Genomic DNA, 23,754 nt, shown 5'->3' with positions numbered 1-23,754 from the left:
GGAAACCTCAACTTTCACCTTGAAAAGATCAACGACCGCAACACCACCACCCTCCTGGACAACCTCGCCAACCTCGGACTTAAACAACTGGTCACTTCCCCCACCCACATCGCAGGTCACACACTCGACCCCATCTTCACCTCCAGCAATCATGTCTCCTTCAGCCACACTACGGATCTCCTCTGGACTGACCACAGCTGCGTTCACTTCACCTACAACAAGCCCAAACCCACCAACCACCTCCAACCAACTCTGCAAAGAAACTGGAACAAAATCACCACCGACCAGATCTCCTCATCGCTCCTTCTAAACACCCCAGCCCACTCCTCGGACCCAAACCTAGCCGCCGCCAACTTCACCCTATGGTTATCCAACACCGCCGACACCTTAGCACCACTGAAAAAACGTCAAAGCAAACCTGGCAACAAGAAGGCCTCATGGTTCAACGATGATCTTAAGAAGTCCAAGAAACTCTGCTGCACCCTTGAAAAAGCTTGGAAAAAAGACCCAACCACCAGCACCAAGGACGCCTTCAAAAACGCCACCCGCACTCACCACCAACTAATCCGAAAGGCCAAGAAAACAGCATTCAAGGATCGACTTGACAACAACGCCCACAACAGCAAGGAACTTTTCAACATCGTCAAGGAGTTTTCCAATCCCTCGGCCAACTCCAACGACATCACCCCCTCTCAAGCCCTCTGCGACTCCCTAGCCTCATTCTTCCACAACAAGATTGCAGACATCCACAACAGCTTCGACAACCAACCCGGAGTCCAACCCACCCAACCACATGCTGAACACTCTCCCCCCGCGAACACCCTTAATGACTGGAACCCAATCTCCACTGAGGACACCATCCGCCTGATGAACTCCATCCACTCAGGATCCCCCACAGACCCATGCCCTCACCACATCTTCAACAAAGCAGACTCCGTCATAGCACCGCACCTCCGAGACGTCATCAACTGCTCCTTCAACTCCGCCACCTTCCCGGAAAACTGGAAACACGCTGAACTCACCGCCCTTCTGAAAAAACCCACAGCGGACCCCACCGAACTCAAAAATTACCGCCCCATTTCGCTCCTTCCATTCCCGGCCAAAGTAATCGAGAAAGCTGTCAACAACCAGCTCGCCGCTTTCCTCGAAGCCAACAAATCCCTCGACTCCTCACAATCTGGCTTCCGAGCAAAACACAACACTGAGACCGCCCTCATCGCAGCAACAGACGACATTCGAACTCTACTGGACAATGGAGACACGGTCGCCCTCATCCTCCTCGACCTCTCTGCAGCATTCGACACAGTCTGCCACAGCACCCTTTTACAACGCCTCAGCAACATCGGAATACAAGGAAAAGCACTTGAATGGATCACCTCGTTCCTCACTGGAAGAACCCAGAGAGTCCGCCTTCCACCATTCAAGTCCGAGGCCACCAAAGTCATCTGTGGCGTACCACAAGGATCCTCACTCAGCCCCACCCTCTTCAACGTATATATGAGCCCCCTCGCGGCCATCGCCCGCCAACACAACCTCAACATCATCTCTTACGCGGATGACACTCAACTAATCCTTTCTCTCACCAAGGACCCCAGCACCGCCAAAACTAACCTACACGAAGGAATGAAAGAAGTTGCTGAATGGATGAAACACAGCCGTCTGAAACTGAACTCAGATAAAACAGAAGTCCTCATCCTAGGTACATCCCCCTCTGCATGGGACGACTCTTGGTGGCCGGAAGCCCTTGGAAAAGCACCCATCCCGACAGACCACGCACGGAACCTAGGCGTTATCCTGGATTCTTCACTTTCAATGAACAGACAAGTCAGCGCCGTATCCTCATCCTGCTTCAACATTCTTCGCATGCTCAAAAAAACATTTCGCTGGATCCCCACCGAAACCAGGAAAACAGTCACCCATGCTCTGGTCACGAGCCGACTGGACTACGGAAACACCCTCTACGCAGGTACTACCGCTAAACTCCAGAAGAAACTCCAACTAATCCAAAACGCCTCAGCCAGAATCATATTAGACATCCCACGCAATGAACACATCTCTGGTCACCTGAAAGACCTCCACTGGCTACCCGTCAATAAGAGAATCACTTTCCGACTGCTAACCCACGCACACAAATCACTCTACGACATCGGACCAGAATGCCTCAACTCACGACTGTCCTTCTACACCCCCTCCCGCCAACTACGTTCTTCCAGCCAAGCCCTCGCCACTGTACCTCGCATCAACAAGACCACCATGGGAGGCAGATCCTTCTCATACCTGGCTGCTAAAACATGGAACTCACTCCCCACTTACCTTCGCCTTACCCAGAACCACCTAGCATTCAGAAAGCAACTTAAAACGTGGACGTGGATATTTGACAAGTAATCCTCCTCCCCTTCCTTAGCGCCTTGAGACCCTCTGGGTATGTAGTGCGCTATATAAATTCTCTGACTTGACTCTCTGACTTGAACCATACTCCAATCACTTAAATTCATTCACTTTCACACCAACCACATGCATCCAGTGTCTGTACACAGTTGAGTATAATATATGAAAAGGGGAACCCTTGCCACAACTAGAACCACAGTATGCTCCACAGGGTTCCACGCAGGGTCGACGCGCGTTTCGGTATAATTGAGATGTTACGACCATCTTCCTCAGGACCTATCCAGATACCCACTCCACTACACCAATTTGCATCCGTCCATGTAGAAGTGTAGCCACACCCCTGAGACCATCACTTTTTAAAGATCAGTATGCAAATAGGTATAGACAGATTCAAATTATAGCATGATATTTCAAAATGGTTTATTGTGATACAGGATTTTTAATAACAAGAATATTATTTATAATCTTAAAGGATCATTCACGCAAAATATAACACTGAGTAGTTTGGGTGCATAGGTTCGGTACAGATAAACAGTAAGAATTGTCATAGGCAGCCTAACTGAAATGAGACCTGTAGTACAATTAAACAGTAAATAAAGTTGCTAAACACTATTGGTACATACGACAAATATGCTTGCAACAATAAAGTTACCAAATAGCCAGAGACATCTTGGTTGTGATTTGTGCCCCTACTGAATATTTAGACAATCAGGAATGACATTGTTATGTTTTTAACAAATATGGTCCTGTTCACCAGTGTCAAACTAAGCACACATGTGACATTATAGGGGAAACTTGTGTCCTCATCAACTTAAACGTTCAGTAGATACTTCAGTACAGCATGTATTAGACTCTTTACGCCTTAACCTGGAATCCAAGTTAATCCATCAAAAAAAGATACAATTCCCTATCAGTATTTAGACCCCTATCAATCGCTCTGAATTGAATGATCCATCTGGTTTTAGACCTCCTAAAGGTAAGTGTTCTGTTGATCCCCCTAGTGTTGGTCCCAAGTTTTGTAATTCCATGAAGTGCTATATTAATCCCTTCAGAACTTGTGTGGCAGGTGTTGTAATGAATTACAAGAGGGTAGTTCATGTTCTTTTTCCTTATTGCCATGAGGTGCTCCTGGATTCTCTGCTTTAGTGGTCTGCTTGTGCTCCCTACATAGATGAGTTTACATTCACAAATTATACAGTACACAATGTATTTATTACTACAGTTGATAAACTGTGTAATTTAGTGTTGCCTATTCGTATTTACTAGAACAATGTTAATTTGTCTTGGGCTAAAACAACAGACGTTACATTGCCCACATTTGTGGAAACCATTGGGCTGTCCCAGGAACCATGTACTGTTACCCGTTGTTGTTATAGGTTTCGAAAAACTCAAACACAGGTGATTTCTCATTGGTCTCCCCCTTCTATGTGTTAAAGATGGTTTAGGGGAAATGGAATTAATCAAGACATTGTCCAGTTCTAAGAAATACCAGGGTCTATGTATTGTTTTATATACTTCAGAACTGTATGCACTGTAAGTTGTGATGAAGGAAAACTTGTTGTGTTTGGTCTTGGTATGTTTTTGTTTTTACTTAAGACATTGTCCTGCTTGACCCTCATAATCTTCTACATAGACTTATCAAGGATCTCTTCTGAGTAGCCCCAGGTGGTGAACATTCCCGCTAGAAGTTGAAGTACCAAAATGAAGTGTTGTTCTTCACTACAGTTGCATCTGAATCTTATAATTTCCCCATAAGGTATCACCTTGATTTGCGAAGATAGATGTGCACTTGTTGCATGTGGGATGGATTTGCAGAAGGTGGGTTTTCTGCATAGTCTAGATCATATACTGGTGTTGTTGGCATAAAGGATAATGTCCAAATGCTCAATTTGTTGGGCACAGTTTTGATAAGTAAGCATGATGTTGTAGGAGTTATTGTCCAAATGTTTTATGAACAGTGTCAGTGAGACAATGCTCCTTGCGCAGAACATAAGCACATGATCAGTGTATCTGCCCCAGTAGATAATGTGTTCCATTGGGCAGGAGGTCTAAATATGCACTTTCTCTAACAATCCCATGTAAAGATTCACAAAGGACGGCGAAAATTTGGAACCCATGGCAACTCCTTGTTCTTGTTTGTACCACTACCCATTGTGCATGAAGACATTTTTGTCCAGATCTAGAGTGATACAGCCAATAAGCATTGCAGTGTATGTCCTTCAAGACATAAACTAATTCCTGCAGTGGATGTGTTAGTGCACCGAGTTACCTTACTGACTTTGTGGTTCAGAAGGGAAGATTGTTTTTGTCGCACTTTCATTGTGCCATACTTGTATCCAAGATCATCCTACTCATCAGTCATATCTCAGTATAATCTCTGAGAATATACAAGGCACACTCACCATAATGGTTAGCCTCAGGAATGGGAAACCCTAAATCAAGTTCCCACAGAGGCTTGAATAAATAACTGCATACTATAAGATTGCACTGGTTGACTAATCCAGCCTAAGATTATCATGCCCAGAGAGGGTGGCTTGGGGGATTTATCTTGTTCAACATCAAGAAATCACAAGATAGTGAAACAATCTGGTACACTTAGGAACTGGTTCTACCGAACTTGGATAACAAAATATCCTGGATAGGCCATATTGTTCTATTTATTTATTCATTGTTTGAGTTTTAGGTAGCGCAAATAAGATCTGATGGCATCAGAGCACTTTACAAGAATTACTTATAAATTGATTACAGGAGCTATAACAATAGGATATGGCTTTACGAGAGTTATATGTGCATCATTGACATCATCTTCAGTAGGCATAGCAGAGGTGGGAGAGAAAAATCATACAATACACGGCAGGAAGCGGGAATTCTCTACTAGAATTATATATATGATTGCAGGAGCTATATTAAGCATGGGCGAATTTTGCGAATTCGCGATCCGCAAAATTCGCGAATTTGTGCGAATTTACGGATTTTTGTTTTTTTGCGTGTTCGCTGGGTTTTTGCGTGTTCGCTGGGTTTTTTGCGTGTTCGCGGGGATTTTTGCGTCTTCGCGAGCCGCTTGCATAGCGAAGTTACCCATGCAGTTGTTTATGGGCGAGGGAGAGAGAGATAGATAGATAGATAGATAGATAGATAGATAGATAGATAGATAGATAGATAGACAGAGAGAGAAAGTGAGGGAAAGAGAGAGGGAGAGAGAGAACGAGAGAAAGAAAGAGAGGCGGGATCTCTGAAGGGCCAGATTCCTGAGTTGCCCCTACAGAACATACAGCTTTTTAATTTTAGCAAAATGCATATGAAAATTATGCTGTAAAGGTCTCTTTTAGTTTAACCCCTCCTGACAACTCAAAATGGGTGTATTTGCCATCCTCTCCCTTCTTCCTGTTTTTTATATCTGTAAGTGCTTCCTGATGAGGTTTAATTCCTTGGACAGGTGCCTCGTTGCCTACTTGTAACTATTCTCTGACCCTGCTTCAAGGGTCAGAGCAGGATCAGAGAATAGTTGCAAGTAGGCAACGAGGCGCCAGGAAGCAATTAGCAGCAGGTGTCCAAGTTGAAGTTAATTTGTTTGTAACCCTTTTGTAAAAGGTTACAAAGAAATTAAGTTCAACTTTTCACCTGCTGCTGTAACCCTTGCTTGGCTGAAAATTCGTCCCCGCTGATTCGCGTATTTTACCGCGATTTCGCGAGATTCGCGGATCGCGAAATCGCGGAAAATCTGCAAATTTGCCCGCGAAACGGATTTTACGCCCACCCTTAAGCTATATCTCTTGGATAGGTCTTTCAAAGTGTTACATGTGCATTGTTTACATTGTTCACATTAGGCAAAGCAGAAGTAGGAAAGGTCAAGCAATACATTTACAGGAGATGGACACAAGTGGGGAGCATATATTAATACAGTATATGGCAGGGGTGGGATATCCAGAGAGGGGGCTGCGACTGAGATCAGAGAGCTCAGTGAGCTTGTTAGATGGGGTATTTGGTAGAGGAGAGAGGTGTGGGAGCCTCTAAGAGGTCTTTTGTGGCATGTTTTTGTGTCTTTATTAGCGAGGTAGGTAGGGTTTCCAGAGTAGAGAGCTTTGTGTGTTTTGCAGGCTGTTTTGAATATAAACTCTTCGCTTCAATTGGTAGCCCGTTGATTTTCTTGTGTTTGAATCGTCTCCCTCCAAAAATCAGTCTAGCTGCTGCATTTAGTGTGGACTTCATTGGCAGAAGCTGGATTTTTGGAGTGCCCATAATTGCTGTGTTGCTGTAGTCAACCTTCTATAATAGGACACAGGATTGGATCACGGTCTTTACGTCTTCAGAGTGGATAAATTGTTTAAAAAAAAATGTTTAATGTGTAGAAGGCACTTTTTGCAGAGGCGTTGATATGTTCTTTCACATTCAGGCTTTTGTTGAAAGTAATCCAAAGGGATTTGACAGAGTTAGATGTCGATAGTTTACAGTTTAGTGCCATTAAACTATCAATGTTAGACAAAACAGAGCCACCCAATAATCCCGCGAGGACTGGGTATAATACTTTAGAAAATTACAATTCGTCCCCATGGGAATCACTTAAAAACTTTTCATAACTTCTTCATAAGTCACAACAGTGATCTATCATTCAAGAATTGCAAGGAAAATACAGTTTTTACTGTTATTTATTATTTATAGATTGTTTTCTTTATCAAAAGCATATAAAATGGCAACATAAATGCTACTCTATATACTGATTTCGTTTCTAGTAGTATATAACACCTTTTGTTTTTAGACACGGAACAACATAATACCATGTAGAGAGGAATATATCTCAATCAATTCCATTCATTATAACTACACAAAAAAGTGGTAAGAATGACAACAAAAAGGTGTTAAGCGTTGATGTTTCGGTCCCTCGTCGGTTTATAAATTCCATAGGACCATCGTCAGGACAAGTTGCACAAATATATCTACAAACAAATATAAAAAATCAATAATACACTCCTTGCCTCAATGGTATCGTCTAGTCACCCAAAGGGGAACACAGGGAAAACAATCCAAGGGCATGCACCCTACTTGTGACTAAAAGTGTACAAACAACACCACACCAAAACATGGCAACCAGTGCACTGTGTGGTTCTTACTACTTGTACTAGATATGAAAAAGATTTATCTCACCAGAGACCTCCAGCCGGAGGCTCTCAGCACTAAAAGGACAGTAATGTCCAAATATCTACAAAATAGAAATGAATACCAGCATAAGGCTAGTGTCAAAACATCAATAAATCCATGTCTAAAATGAAATGGAACCCTTTAACACTATACTTACAATAACAGCTTCAGACAATTAAGTGTGTTATTCCATATGTATATTAGCCCTTTATCCGAAAAAGGGTTAAATATCAATTACCCGCTTCATTCCGAATATTTTACACCAAAAGATGTTTTACACCAAAAGATGTGCACAACAACCCTCAAGTATGTAAGAAAAATACACACAGCCAGAACAAATCAGGTACAAGTGATATCTGTAATCAAGAAAGCCAGTTTATGACTTTGAGCCCATCGCGCCGAGTTACCCAACTAAAGCACTGTACTACCTGTGATGTGAGTTACATCCAACCACGTAGCTCACACTCACTTGATGTTACACAGTACACACGCTAATTAAATTAAACCCAGCCGCTTGGCTCACACTTACTTTGATTTTACCGGAGCAGTGTCTAACTTCCTCTCAATTCGTTAGTGCAAGAATGCCGAACCCGGCAGTCAGTATACATAGACCTTTGCCCTTAGCAGCGTCATGACATCAGACGCATGCTCCATATCGGTATGTTATGGGTCCGTCTAAATACAAAGTATTAGTCATAAAAACCTACATGGTACATGTAAATACATCTCTATGGCTCTAATTCCAAAGGTTTTGCAGCAATGAAAGCCAGTGTCATATATCGAGCTTACTGCATAATTCTGGCAGCCATCTTTGAACGGGGTCCTTTCGTGTACAAAATACAGTAAAGGGCAGATGTATAACTAGCCCTCACTCATATCCTCAATGGATTTTAAAAATACACTTATGTTTATCAAAACAGCGCCATACTTATAGATCAAATTACCAGATATAACTTCGGTGAAAGCCCACTGGTTTCGGGCATCATGTATCGAAATTATAGCAGAACTCCGGCGGCCATTTATATGCTTTTGATAAAGAAAACAATCTATAAAGAATAAATAACAGTAAAAACTATTTTCCTTGCATTTCTTGAATGATAGATCACTGTTGTGACTAATGAAGAAGTTATGAAAAGTTTTTAAGTGATTCCCATGGGGACGAATTGTAATTTTCTAAAGTATTAGACTATCAAACCAGCGGGATATGGGATAAGGATTGTTTTTTGGCTAGATGAGAAGTTCTGCTTTATTGGGATTTATTTTTAGGTAGTTGTTGTTGAGCTAGGTGTGTCTCAGAAGAGAGTGTTGTTGAGATGTTGGATGTCTTTGAGTAAAGCAATTTTGATATAGATTTAAGTGCCATCTGCATAGAGAGGGTAAGCAATTCTAGCTTTTTTTTAGGATCAGTGCATGAGGGTCCATGTTGGAGAGGGTAAGGCATAGGATTGATTCTTGGGGGGACTCCTTGGTTGACAAAGGTTACTGTCAAAGTAGACTTGTTTCTTTTTATTGGGTTATTTTATTCAGGTATGATGAGAAACATTGTAGGACAGTGCCTCTGATGCCTGCCTATTGTGTGAGGGTGTTGAGAGGAATGTTGTGGTTGACGGTATCAAAGACTGCCTGAGGTCAAGGAGAATGAGAAGACATCCCACTTGTCAAATGATCTGTGTGTATCATCCATGATGTTCAGGATTGGAGGAGTCCCTGTACAGCAGCCTTTCCTAAATCAAGATTGGAATGTGTTGTGTAAGTTGAATTTTTCAATGTGAGGGGGTGGGCATCAGGCCTCTTGATGAGAGGGTTGATTTAGCTGAGTTTAAGGGAGGCCTGGCATAGAGCATAGAGCCGCAGGATAAGGAGGAGTTGATATTCATCAAGGTTGTAGGGAGGATGTGACTGAGCTTTTTTACAACTAGGGAGGGGAGAGGGTCAGAGAGGTGGGCAGTCAGCGTTATGGATGATAGTATTTCCCTGACTTCCTTTTCAGATATGGTTGTGAATTCGGACCACTTTGCATCATTTTTGGATGGAGGTGGTTGGTGCTGTAGCTCTGCTATTCTGATGTGTTGGGATTGCGGAGATCGACATCAGTTGGTGAGGGGGTAAGTGGAGGCCAACTTTGGAGGTGGAATCTTTGGTGGTAGGAGAATGGGGGAGGGGGCCTATCGAGAGATCAAGGTTTATTATCTTGTCTGTGAAGAATTTAGCAAACTCACATTGTTAAATGAAGGCATCTGTAGGAAGTTGAGGAATGGAGGAGGGTTGATTTGTGATGATCTTGATGAGATCTTTTGGACAGTTTATGGAATGGTCTAGTTGGGCACTGAAGAAGGCAGATCCTTCTCTGTAGATGTGCTTTTTATTTTGTAGGCAGTCTGTTCTGAAGAATGAGAGATGAGCTAGAGAGGGTTGGTTTCTCCATTTTCTTTCCATCATCCTGAGGTGTAACCTCTCATTGTTAAAGTCTGTGTTGAACAATGATCTGGAGTGGGTCCTTCTTGATTTTTTATTTTAGGGGGCAACGGAGTCAAGAAGTTAGTCGTTCATTTTAGTGTTGTAGTGAGAAGTGAATTCATCTGTGATTGACAGATCAAGTGGGGGAATGATTTGGGAGCTGCTTGTTGGACTTGGCGCAAGTTTCTTGTCTAATGTTTCTGCAGGTGGGTTTGGGCGAGGAGCTTAGGTTGATTGATGTTAAGGTTGAAAAGAATTAGGTTATTGTTGGGTCAGTCCACGGGAAGGGTGGAGGGATATAGCTTTGTGGTTGGAGATGATAGCATTAAGGGTCACACCTTGCTTGTGGGTTTGCTTTTTTCAGTGTTGTGTGAGATCTTTCAATTCTAGGAGGGAGTCTAGTGCTTGTACAGTAGTATAATTGGCCTAATTCAGTTGTAAGCATAAGTCTCCTAGCATGATGACTGTGGAATCTTTTAAAGAGTTATGGGTTATGAAATCCTTTAATTTCTTCTAGGAATTCACTTTTATCACCTGGAGGGTGATAGATGATGTGAAGTTACAAAGGGTTTGGGTGTTTAAGAGATGGGTGACTCCAAGGTATTCAAAGGTTAAGTATTCGGTTGTGTGGAAATGTGCGAGATGGAGGTTATTCCGGTGTATGATCGCTGGTCCACCACAGGAGCAATCTTTGCGTTCATGATGGATATTTGAGAAACCTGGTGGAGTGAGGAGATCTAAAATGGCTTATGAATGGTTATTTAGCCAATTTTCCATCAGAAACCATAGGTACATTTTGTGAAGTAGGATGTTTTCTGCTATTTCAGTGGCCTGCTTTGATGCTGACAGGCAGTTTATGAGCATGCAGTTTAATATGATTGCTGCTTTCAGTTCAGATTGAGTGAGATGGATGGGGTGAGTTGGGCTGGTGGTCTGGTAGGGTGATTGGTGGATGGGAGCCTGCTGTTACTGAAGATGACTGGGATTTTGGGGTAGGAGTATTTTCTGGTGGCTGTGGTGTAGGAGTGTATCAGGGCATCCGCTTCATAATGGGACATTCCACACAGCATGCTTAGTTTGAGATGGTATTGTTTGAGAGGGAAAGTCAAACAGGGAGTAGAGTGAGAGGTGATCGAGTGTGGGTGTATGGTAAGCAAATCAGAAGGTGAGCTAGGGTTGGACATGAGGTCCTTACGTAATGCTGTGATTTTATTTAGTGTAGCATCCATTTTAAGTTCCAGGCTGGCGATTGGTGTGATCATTTGGGCTGTGGTTGGTTCACAGTGAGATGGTCGGGTGTACTGGTATTCATCATAGGCTAGGGTGGTGGATGAGGTTGGATCTAGTCTGATGTTTTGGGATGAAGAAGCCTGTGTGGTTGGTGATTGGGTTGTTAGTGTAGGGGTTGTGTGCTTTAATGGGGGAGGTGGATCAAGAATGTCAATGTGGGGGGCGGAGCCGGGCCGGCGGCCAAGATGGCCGCACCGAGTCCCGGCTCCGCCGACCTTCTGTTCCACTTGCCTGCCCCGTGAGAGCGCGGAGCTTCCGTGCGTCGGAAGGGACGCCGAGGTGAGGCGTCCGATTCTGGTGAAATTCCTGGCTCCGGGGACGGAGATACGCTCTCCAGCGCAGGGCGGCCTGCCCGATGCCGGCGACCGGGACCTCGCGTTTCGCTGCACCCGACCGCCAATGCAACAACAACGGACACATCGACCTGTGGGGCGCCGGTCTCCCGCCAAGGAGCCTGAAAATACCCTCGACACCGCCGAAGCCCTTTCCAGGTGCAATGCATAATTCTCCTGTGCTGCTTGCTTCTCCCCCCCCTTACTCCCCCCCCCCCTAGTGATTTTTGTTGGCTGCCGGACTCTGAGAATTGCTCCCTGTCTATCTGGAGCATTTTGCATGCCTGCAAATTGAACTGACGTTTTATCTCCAGCTCATGGGAGCTGGCGAGAGCACGATGTTAATGTGCCTTTTTGGGCTGGGGGGGCCCGCAAACAATACTCAGTGGTGGGGAGAAGGGCACCCTGTGTTGCCCATTGCTGATACACAGGCAATTCGCCATCTTGACTGGAAGGGGACTGAAGACTCCTAAGCCTGCCTGTACTGCGCCGTGGCGCTGCTTGTTGGAACAGTGGCGATCAGATGGATTATACCTTGTGGCGGCGGCTGGGTGTACTGGAAGCCGGGGGATGGCGACTGTATTTCTCTAATGGGCCGCGGACCTACGTTCTGGTGATGGAGGGAAGTAGTCCTGATTTTTATTGAACCGATGTTTCATTGTGGCCGTCACCAGCTTCGCTCGTCACTTTCATTGTGGTAAAGGTTACTGCTATCACGGCGGGGCTGCGGCTCGACGTGGAGGTGGCTTACTGATGGCGACACTGCGGACTTGCTCCCTGGGGAGACTTTCTGGTGTCTCACGGCGGATCGGCTACAGGACAGCGTACTCCGTGGACTACGATCGGTGGTGGCTGATTGCTCATTTCATGTGACTTTGGAGAGGTTTTGGTTATTCCTGCCATGACTGTTTCACTTTGTGATTTCTACCCCGGTCCAGCATTTTGGGGCGGGTGGGACCTGCATCATTGATCCTGTTTGCCTGTGAGAGTCGAGTGTGCTTAGGGCGCCATTTCTGCAGCTGGGGTTGCATTATTCCCCCCCCATGGGACTTGGACTGCGTAGCGATTGATACAACCTGTTTAAGTAGGTGCTCCCAATATTGTGTATTTGCTCTATGATTGATTTTAAAGGTGGGTGAAGAGGGGGGGAGGTTGGGGTTCCCGCACTGGGAGTCTCCCCCATGTTCCCTTCCCTATCGTGGGCTGTTGGTTACTTCCTTTCCTTTTTCCTTTTTTATCTCCTTATTTCTCTTAATCTCTTGTCTATATTTCGGGTTCACAATGGGCGACAGGCACGCTGCTGGGGGGGTAGGCCGTAGCCACATGCAGGGGTGCAGGGTGGGGGGATGGGGGAGGGGTGTTGTTGTTTTCCTATTTTTCTTTGTTTCTATGGCCTTCTTATTCTTTTTGTTCCTGGCTAATTCTATTTTCTCCTTTTCTTTATTCGGGATCTTTGTGGTGGTAGTTCTCTGCACACTTGCCTTACTTCGATTATTAAGGGGGATTTAGACTGCTTTGCTATGGCGATCGGGAACTTGTTGGTGGGCGGACTGCTTGTTTTTTTGACTATCCTGGTACTGAGTGGAATCATTACGTCCCACTGGGAGTCTCCCCCATGTTCCCTTCCCTATCGTGGGCTGTTGGTTACTTCCTTTCCTTTTTCCTTTTTTATCTCCTTATTTCTCTTAATCTCTTGTCTATATTTCGGGTTCACAATGGGCGACAGGCACGCTGCTGGGGGGGGTAGGCCGTAGCCACATGCAGGGGTGCAGGGTGGGGGGATGGGGGAGGGGTGTTGTTGTTTTCCTATTTTTCTTTGTTTCTATGGCCTTCTTATTCTTTTTGTTCCTGGCTAATTCTATTTTCTCCTTTTCTTTATTCGGGATCTTTGTGGTGGTAGTTCTCTGCACACTTGCCTTACTTCGATTATTAAAGGGGATTTAGACTGCTTTGCTATGGCGATCGGGAACTTGTTGGTGGGCGGACTGCTTGTTTTTTTGACTATCCTGGTACTGAGTGGAATCATTACACCCCACTGGCAGTTCTCCTGGACTACGATCATCCTGCCCCTTGAGCTTCCCCTGATTTGCTTTGATCTACATATACTGCCACAGATCCTGCCCCTTATACTTTATTTTAAAATTAAACTTTCATTAATCCTGTTGTTTTCTGACAAAATTGCTCTCCTGGGTTGCAAACGAGCATTTGTGGGACGGAGCTTTGCACTGCCATGGTCTAATTGCTTTGCTCTGTTTGAACCTGTTCCGATGGCTGATTATGATGTTCTGCTTTGTATCGATTGTAACTGATCTCACTTCTAATAAAGGTTTTCCAAAAATTGAAAAAAAAAAAAAGAATGTCAATGTGGTATTTAATGGCAATAATGGGGGGTGCAGATGTGGGGTGTAGGCAAAGCATGTGTAGGGTGAGGTGGGTATTGGCAGGTGTGGGATGGGGGTAGCTTGTTCAGCTGCATGGGAAGAGGGGCAGAAGGGAAGGGAAAATTTAGCACTGGTGATAGGGGTGGTGGGTTTGGCGTTAGGGGATAGGGCGTTGAGGAGGGTGAGGAGGAGACAGTCAAAGATAGAAGGATTGTGTTCTGTGGCTTGAATGAGGATATTTCCATTTTTGTAGATGGTTAAGGATGTTCCCCATCGATCTTGTGAGTTTAGATCTATATGGGTGCCATTGGTTACATGTAGGTTATGTAGGAAATTGGATCTCCATTTGGGAAGTTTTTAAGGGTAGAAAATGAGGTCACCATGTGTTGTGCTATGATAGATGTCTGTTATAAGTGTTTCCTGGTTTTCTTTGAGCAGCTTGTGTTTGTAGTTTTTAACAGCATGTTTGGAGAGATGTGGTGGGTCGGGGGGGTCCTCGTCTGTCGTCGGTGTCTGGGTGTCAAAGCTGTGGTGCATGTCTGCGATCTTGCGGTGGAAGAAGGTGGCCAGGGAGTCGCAGAGTTCTTGCGACGGCGGGATGCCATTTGTTCTGGAGCTGGGGGTGGCAAGTTCTTTCACGATGCTGCAGAGCACTTTGTTGTTGTGTGCGTTGTTGTCGATGCGTTCGTTGAAGGAGGTCCTTTTGGCGGATCGGATGAGTTGGTGGTGCTTGCGTCTGGCGATCTTGAGGGCTGAGTGGTTGTCTGGTGTCTGGTCTTGACACCACTGCTTCTCGATTCTTCAGCAGAAAAATAAGAGGCAAAAGGCAAAATGTTTGGGATAAACCTGTCAAAAGGGCCAGGTGTAACAGTATGTAGGAGCTGGGGGTAGTGATGGAATTAATTGGCCAGTCTCAGAGCCCTATGTAGTCAAGGGGAGACAGGGGTATGGTTCAATGGAGGTCCTAGTTGCTGTTTGAGAGAGGTTTCTGCAGCAGGCTTTGAAGTGTCATGGAATTTCAAGTTTGTCATACATACAGAAAATAGTGAAAAAGGGGCCGCCTGAAGTCAGTGGATGTTTCATGGATTTTTCGGTATTGTGGAATTCTTATAGGGAGGAACCAGGCATCCTCTGGATCCACATCACTGATAGTTGTCATTTATAGTGCTGGCTGTGTGAATTTGTACTGAGTTCTTTAAAGGCAAACATATACCCAACACATGCATATAAGATACACACACTGTACATCACTGCATTTTACATGTATTGTACTATTCACAGACACACATCCACCCAGCACATGCATTCTACACATGCACAGCTCAGCGTTACATAACAAACCAAACCAATGGAGGTCAAGGATGATTTAAACACACAGCCGCTGACTTTAAATGAGTCAGCCTGTAGGCCTCATTCCAGTGACACAGGAAAAAAGGATTGGCTCACTGCTACTGATCACTACATGGCATGCTGCCACTACCACGCTTGTGCTGCTTAACTTCAACTTCTGGCAAAGGCTGCCTTTCACCAGGGGGGGCACTCTGCATATCTGTGAGATATGGGACACTCAAGGGTCTCCTATCACATTTTGCATGGGGGCCCCTTCATTTTGTGTTATGCTCACAATTTATGCAGTCGCTTGCGGAACTCCATCACTAGGTCTAAAACCATGCATCCTGCTTCATGACTATAAAGGAGATACGCTGTCTGTGATTGCTTGCTTGTGACCTCGTTGAGCTGCGTTAGATTAATGCATCTGGCACAGACCTCATAATTGGTATTGTTGCATCTCAATATTGTAATCCAACGTGGCAACTAAACCCGGCCAATCATGCATCTGTCACAGTGTGCGGAACTCAGTCCTGTGGCATTTTGTCCAGATTGCAAACCCGCTGAAGTAATGACTGTCACTTCCTGTCCAATGACCCCCAGACCTCTGATTTACTGCATGACGCCATTGGGCGTCTGTTCCCGCAGCTAGTTTCCTTCCGGGGAGCTCCATCCTTTGCGCGCCATGCTCTGCCGGGAGACACACTATACGATTTTGAGGATTTTCTGCGAGTGTTTACCTTCACATTTTTCAGAAGTGGAAACAGAAAGTATGTCATGATCTACGCTGCGAGCAAGGCAAATCTCGGAAACAGCAGTTTGTTCAGAAATGACATCTGGATAAGGCGAGATAAAAAATAAATACGGTACTTGGCTTCCACAGTTGAGAACCCGCTACCGGGCAGATGCCTGGCTCGAGCCAGGCGCCCTCCGAATTACAGAGTGTATTGTTCTGCATGTTAATATTGTTTTCCATGTGATTTGGAGTGGGGCAGAGAGAGCACGCGGATTAAAGCTGAAAAGCAGGAGGATTAAAAGCTTAGAAGGGCGAAAAGTGCAGAGAATGCTGATACTGTGTACACTCGACTCTTTCCGGCATCTTTTTTTCCTGTTAGATATCTATCTACTTTAAAAATGTATGAGGTTTATGTTCCTGTGCCTATTAGCTGAGAAGATCCAGCTTGTTAAGCCTAGCATCTTACCCTCGGGGAGGTGACCCCATTCGGAGATTTCTTGGCAATTTATTAAAAAAAATAATTTTGAAAAGTCACTGTGCCTAACCTAACCCTGTTAAGTAAAACCCACACACCATCTGTTGCCTCACCCTTTAGAAGTTAACAATGTATTTCAAAATAGCTTTGTTTCTTTCCCTATTTCCTCCATTACCAAGGTATGGGACCCAACAAACTGTGTCGTACCCTTACGGACTGCAGTACAGAGGATCTGCCAAGCAGTAAGCCATAAACGCTAGATGCCTAGAAGTTCAATTGAGCAGGACATCAGATTGCTATCTGTCTGTTCCTTTCAACCCACTCACCCTGGCTGTGGCTTGTGTGATGCAGAAGATAGCGGTTGGAGGGCATCATTGACTTGATCATATTGATTCAACACTTTAGTGGGAAGGATTGGCCATTACTGGATCATGACATACGTTGGCCATGTTTCCCTAACATGCCAAACTATTTCTGAGTTTGGGCCTTGATTTTCTTTAGAGGTGGGGGAACAACGTTCAGTGAATTTGTTATAAAACTTGGAAAGTGGCTTGTGTGAAGTCACTAAGGGGCAGATGTATCAAGATTCCAATCTGCGAATTCTAAATAGGGATTTTTAGCGAATCGCTATTTAGAATTCGCAAAATGGAATGTATGTACAAAATCGCAATTTATTAGCGATTCCTTATTTTTCCTTATTTGCGAATTCGCATTTTGTGTATTCGCAATTAAGGACTAATTCCCATACATTCCTATGGGCCAGGAGGCCCATGGGAATGATAGTGCAATAATTCTCAAATTGCGATTTCGCAATTTGCTAATCGCAATTTGAGAATTATTTCAAGGGTGCAGGGGTGTCTCAAAGATTCCCTGCTGCACCCCTGAAATTTACATGTGTGTGCATGTGGCGCAAATACATGCCCTATGGGCATGTATGTGTGACAAATGTCACCCTCACAAATGCCAAATAGGGCATTTTTAAAAGAAATCGCAAATTACCACCAACTACAAGTTGGTGGTAATTTGCGATTTCTTAACACAAATTCGCTATTTCAAAAAGTTACATACATCTCATTTAAGGAATCGCAAAATTTGCGATTCCTTAAATGCTTAAGCAAAATAAGGAATCGCAAATTACTGCGATTCCTTATTTTGCGATTTTTTTATACATATGAAAAAATGCTAAAATGTCTTTTGCGAGTCACAAAGGCCGAAATTCTGCGAATTTCGGCCTTTGCGAGTCGCAAAAGGCTTGATACATCTGCCCCTAAGTTCCACATGCACTAGTTGATTTTGCAGTAACAAACCATGGGACACATGCATCAAGGTAGCCATTTGCGATTACCAAATAGCAAATTTCAAGGATTCGCTATTTGGTAATCTCATATGCCAATGCATGAAGGATTAGCAAATAATTTTGCGAACCTTAACATTCCCTAATACCGATTCGCAAATTGTGAATCACTATTAGGGAATGAATCGGAATGCATTCGCAATTTGCGATTACCAAATTGGTAATTGCGAATTGCAAATGCAAATCCAAGGGTGCCTGGGAGCCTAAGGCCCCCCTTGAAACACCCCTCAAAAGAGGTACGCTTGCACATGTGTAGTGTGCGCTACATAGCGCATTGAAAAATGCATTTTTGTGCATATTTCCAAGCATGCACAATTTACCATCAACTTGAAGTTGATGGTAATTAGCATATCCTAAATGCTAATGCATTTGAGATGCATGTAGCATTTAGGAAATGCTACATGCATCTCAAATTTGGGAATAGCAAATTACGCTTCCTTAAACGCATTTGCAATTTAGGTAATCACAAAAAATTGTGATTACCTATATTGCGAATGCTAAAAGGTACATGCATCGGAAAAGGTATTTTTCCTGTTGCCAATGGGCCGATTCTGCGAATCGGTCCCTTTGTGACTGGTAAAATGCTTGATGCATGCGCCCCATATGATAACAAAATTTACAGGGTTTGCGACTTTTGGTATTCGATAACCCCAATTTGAGATTCGTTAGAGACTTATGGAATCGCAAAATACTTTTAGAAATAGTCTAGATACCCAATATGGAAGGGCATGCAGGAGTCCCTTCTAAATTGCAAACATATATGTGAGGTATATTTTGCAACCGAAATCAGGCTGCAAAAAAATTGGAAAATGACCTACTCCTTAGGCTGGGTGGTACTACATTTGCAAAAAGAAGGGGTCCCTATGGGACTTTTTCCCTTGGTAAATGTTTTAAAAAATGTTTTTTTGGGAGTGCAGACAATATTAACCCAAACTTTATAAAAAAAACACTTAAATGCAGATCTATTGCCTTTAAGAAAATTGGGGCTCATTTAAAAAACAAAAAATGATTTTATTGAGAACCAGTCACTGACATCTTGGTCTGCTGACCGTAGAACGCCATCAAATCTCTGATTTTCTCTAACTTGATTGAGTCGCAATTTGCAACATACCACGTGAATAATAATGAGGTAGGTGGGATTTTGAACCACTCCAAGTATTTTTTTATGTGAGCCAACTTATTCCTACAAAGGTAGATTAAAAAAATAAAAATAAATTCCGGACGTAAAATTACTGGTCACAAGTTACAATTATTGCCACAAGAAAGTGCATCCATATGGATTAAAATTTGTTAACACTATAGCTATATTATGAAAAGTATTAAATCAAAGTATTTTAACTACGGTAAAGGTGTATGGTTTGCATATTCATAGAGGTCACCTGGCCCTATTCATATTGACATTTTTATGTACGTTTTTCTAAAAATAGGAGCAACTATTCTCTTGGTTATAGGTCCTATACTGACATTGAATTTAAGACCTAGGACTGTCTTCTACTCATTACACTTTTTAGGTTTTGCCAACAGACATCTTCATCTGCCTGTTGGCAAATAGACCTATTGTATTTAATACTGACTTAGAAATGACTGTGTGTCCATCCCTTACTCCTGATTTAATTACTTTTTCGTGTACACCCAAGGGCTATGCGCAGAGGGTGTTGGCCACCTGTGGGGTGTTGAGTGCAATAATAATATCTATTCTACTCCATTGAAGATATCTTGTATCACACATCGCTACCTCAAAAGGACCGCAGCGCTGAAACTGGCACACCTGCATGGTCTTGGTAATCCATGCCATAATTATCATGACCATGAGCTTCATAGAATAGATGAGTCTCTTTAGGAGTTTCCTAAAAGAAATATCTGGCTGGGCCTGCCTTAAATTGGCAGGGAGGGCATTCCACAGCTTAGCAGTCAGAAGGGTAAAGAAACAGCCACTACATTACCTTAGGAATGGTCAACAAAAAGGAGTTCTCAGAACGCAGTGATCTTCTAGGTGTGTACGGGCAGAGCAGGCTTCGAATGAGAATGGGACCCTTTTCTTGTGTCGCTCAGTTGACCATACATAGGAGCTTGAACTGGATCCTCTTTTGTGTGGGGAGCCAGTGGAAAGCAGCCAATGCTGTAGCTACTGGGTGGTGTTTGGGGAGCTTGAAGTGTGAGCATGCTGTGTCATTCTAAATGATTTGAAGGCGTCTTTGGACATAGTGAGGGTTTCCCAGAAACAGGGATGAGAGTGGCAGCCTCTGCATGACTTTTCCTAATGCTCGCAATAGTCTGAAACAGGGTACAAAGAGATTTTTGGGTTGAGTTTCCAAAGCGAGTTTAGTGTCCAGCCCAAAAACAAGACTTTTTACTGCAGTGAAGGGTGCTGGTTGCTCTCCAAGGAATTGAGACCAGACCAGTTCTCTCCAACAGGACATGCTGTTACTGACAACCAACACCTCAGTCTTCCCACCTTTCAGTTTGAGGCTGCTGTCTGACATCCATGTTGTTGCTTCCTTAAGGCAGACATTTAAGTCACACTGAATGCCTGCAGAGAATCAGGGGTGAGCACGAGGATTAATTGAATACATCAGCATACAAAACAAGATCCAACTCATCAGCTATACTATACTTGCCAGCGGGAAGACATATACATTAAAGAGAGTTGGCCTTAAGGAAGAGCCCTGTGGATCTTTGCATTCAATGGAGTAGGTGGCTGAAAGACAGGGATTGACACAGACCTGAAAGCTTCAGTCGTTCAGAAAAGCCTTGAACCATTCCAGGTCTGAGCCAGAAATGCCAGCATTTTCGAGACTTTGGGACAGAATACAATGAGATCCAGTATTATCATGACTGCTGCGCAACCTCGATCAAGAATAGCTGGCAGGTTTAGTAAGATTATCTTACTTTACATTTAAAATACTCCACAAATCCACTGTAAAAAAGGGGTCAAATTATATTTAAGTATGGTAAAAACTTAACTAGAAATACCTCATCAATTCACTGGAAAAACACAAGATTAAAGTGACATTATAGTTAGGTGAAAATGTCTGTTAAAACAGCCCACAAGAAATCAACAGTCTGTGGGATTGGCACTGATGACGGCCATTCAGGCCAGAAACGCATCTGCCTTAGCGTTTCACGGGCTGCAGGGGAGCATTTTTAATTATGCCTGAATAAATCCTTTTTGTGCCTGGAGCATGTGTCCCACTGACTTTGTTACTGAGGTCAGCAATTGGTGTGATGTGTAGCCGGTTTCCGCTGATGCCAGCAGGGGGCACGCCCTCTCGTTCTGGAGTTCCGCAAAATCAGCAAACAGTGGTGGAGTACGAGGAGTACATAGCGGCGCCCCGCCCAAGCAAAGGTATTTCCATTTGGAGTGCATGTATGCGAGGGGAGAGAGGAGTCATCATTGTGCTGCCTGATAAGGGCACAAGAAAAGGTTTCAGCGGGATCAACACATCCAGGACTCCGCTGCTTGCTTTGGCCGCTACTGCATTGATGCTTGACACTGCCTTGATTTGACTGCATCGCGCTAATCTGTATATCATTGCTTATTTATAATTACTGCTTTGCATTCATTTAAATATTCAGCGCCGCTCCGCTGCTTGCCCTGGCCGCTGCTGCCTGCCTGGCATCAAATTTCCTTTGCCGCTTTGCGCTGTGTGTCACTGAGGTTACAATCGATTTCAGCAGGTACAGTGCAGCTGATCGATCCTGTAAGGCCGCCGGCCATTTTGTTGTTGTTGTTGTTGGTCGCCCTGCCCTAGTCTCCACCCCGCTCCCGCCTTCCCAGCTGACCCGCCCTCGCCCCTCCCCCCTCACCACCATATATGACAGGAGTATTTGCGCGCAGCGTTCACGCGCAGCGACCGCGCCCCATTCGCGCCGAAGGTGCGCCAAAGGTAAGCCCGTCTACGCCCGTCCGCGCCTGGACCGCGCCCAGCACCAGACCCCCTGGCCCTCGCACCACCCACCCCTCCCGCATTACATACGACGCCTCCACCCTCTTAGCCCTAAACCCCGGCCAACCCCACAACTGCGTCCAAGCCGCTCCCGGACACTTCCATGGACCCTTCTCCTGCTACTCCTGCAAGTTCGACGGCACCAAGATCGACTTCTCATCCACGAACACAAAACATACACCTGACACCAACCACCTAAAATGCATCCTGCTCAACACCCGCTCAGTCCACAGGCACGCCATCGACCTCTGGAATCTACTAGACACCATTTCTCCCGACGTCGCCTTCCTAACAGAAACATGGATGAACGCCTCATCAGCCCCAGACATCACCATTGCCATCCCGGAAGGCTACAAGATCATCCGTAAGGACCGTACCGACCAAACAGGAGGAGGCATCGCCATAGTCCATAAGAAATCCATCCACATCTCTACCAGCTCAGACGTCAATCTCGCCAACACTGAACACCTTCACTTCCAGATCCACATCGACCCCAAAACCACACTCAGAGGCACCCTCCTCTAGAGGCCACCAAAACCCCGTGCACAATTCAGTGAGGACATCACGGACTTCATCACCCCACACACCCTCCCCTCCGAGGATTACATTCTTTTGGGAGACCTCAACTTTCACCTTGAAAATAACAACGACCGCAACGCCACCACCCTTCTGGACAATCTCGCCAACCTCGGACTCAAACAACTTGTCACTACCCCCACCCACATCGCAGGTCACACACTCGACCCTATCTTCACCTCCAGCAAACATGTCTCCTTCAGCCACACCACAACTCTCCATTGGACGGACCACAGCTGCGTTCACTTTACCTACAACAAGACCCCTACCAACAACCATCCTCAACCCACTCTGCGTAGAAACTGGAACAAAATCACCATCGACCAGATCTCCTCATCGCTTCTTCAAAACCCCCTGCCCACTCCTCAAACCCCGACCAAGCAGCCATTAACCTCACCCAATGGCTATCCAACAGCGCCGACATCCTAGCACCATTGAAAAAACGTCAAATCAAACTAGGCAGCAAGAAGGCCTCCTGGTTCAATGATGATCTTAAGAAATCTAAGAAACTCTGTTGATCCCTTGAGAAGGCCTGGAAAAAAGACCCAAACACCAGCACCAAGGACGCCTTCAAAAACGTCACCCGTATACACCACCAACTGATCAGGAATGCCAAGAAAGCCGCCTTCAAGTACCGACTAGATAGCAACGCCCACAACAGCAAGGAATTATTCAACATCGTCAAGGAATTTACCAACCCCTCAGCCAACTCCAACGACATCACCCCCTCTCAAGCCCTCTCTAGCCTCATTCTTCCACAACAAGATTGCAGACATCCACAACAGCTTCGACAACCGACCCGAAGACCTTCCCACCCAACCCTCTGCAGGACCTCCACCCCCCTTGAACATCCTCAATGACTGGAACCCAATCTCCACTGAGGACACCATCCGCCTGATGAACTATATCCACTCAGGATCCCCCACAGACCCATGCCCTCACCACATATTTAACAAAGCAGACTCCATTATAGCACCGCACCTCCGAGACGTCATCAACTGCTCCCTCAACTCCGCCACCTTCCCGGAAAGTTGGAAACATGCCGAACTCAGCGCCCTGCTCAAGAAACCCACAGCCGACCCCACGGAACTCAAAAACTACCGCCCCATCTCGCTCCTTCCATTCCCGGCCAAAGTCATCGAGAAAGCTGTCAACAACCAGCTCGCCGCCTTCCTCGAAACCAACAAATCCCTCGACTCTTCACAGTCCGGCTTCCGAGCCAAACACAGCACTGAGACCGCACTCATCGCAGCAACAGACGACATTCGAACTCTGCTAGACAACGGAGACTCAGTCGCCCTCATCCTCCTCGACCTCTCCGCAGCCTTTGACACAGTTTGTCATAGCACCTTA

The sequence above is a fragment of the Lissotriton vulgaris genome, chromosome 11 (assembly GCF_964263255.1).
Source record: "Lissotriton vulgaris chromosome 11, aLisVul1.2, whole genome shotgun sequence".
NCBI lineage: Eukaryota > Metazoa > Chordata > Amphibia > Caudata > Salamandridae > Lissotriton > Lissotriton vulgaris.
Note: the sequence above shows the minus strand (reverse complement) of the source record.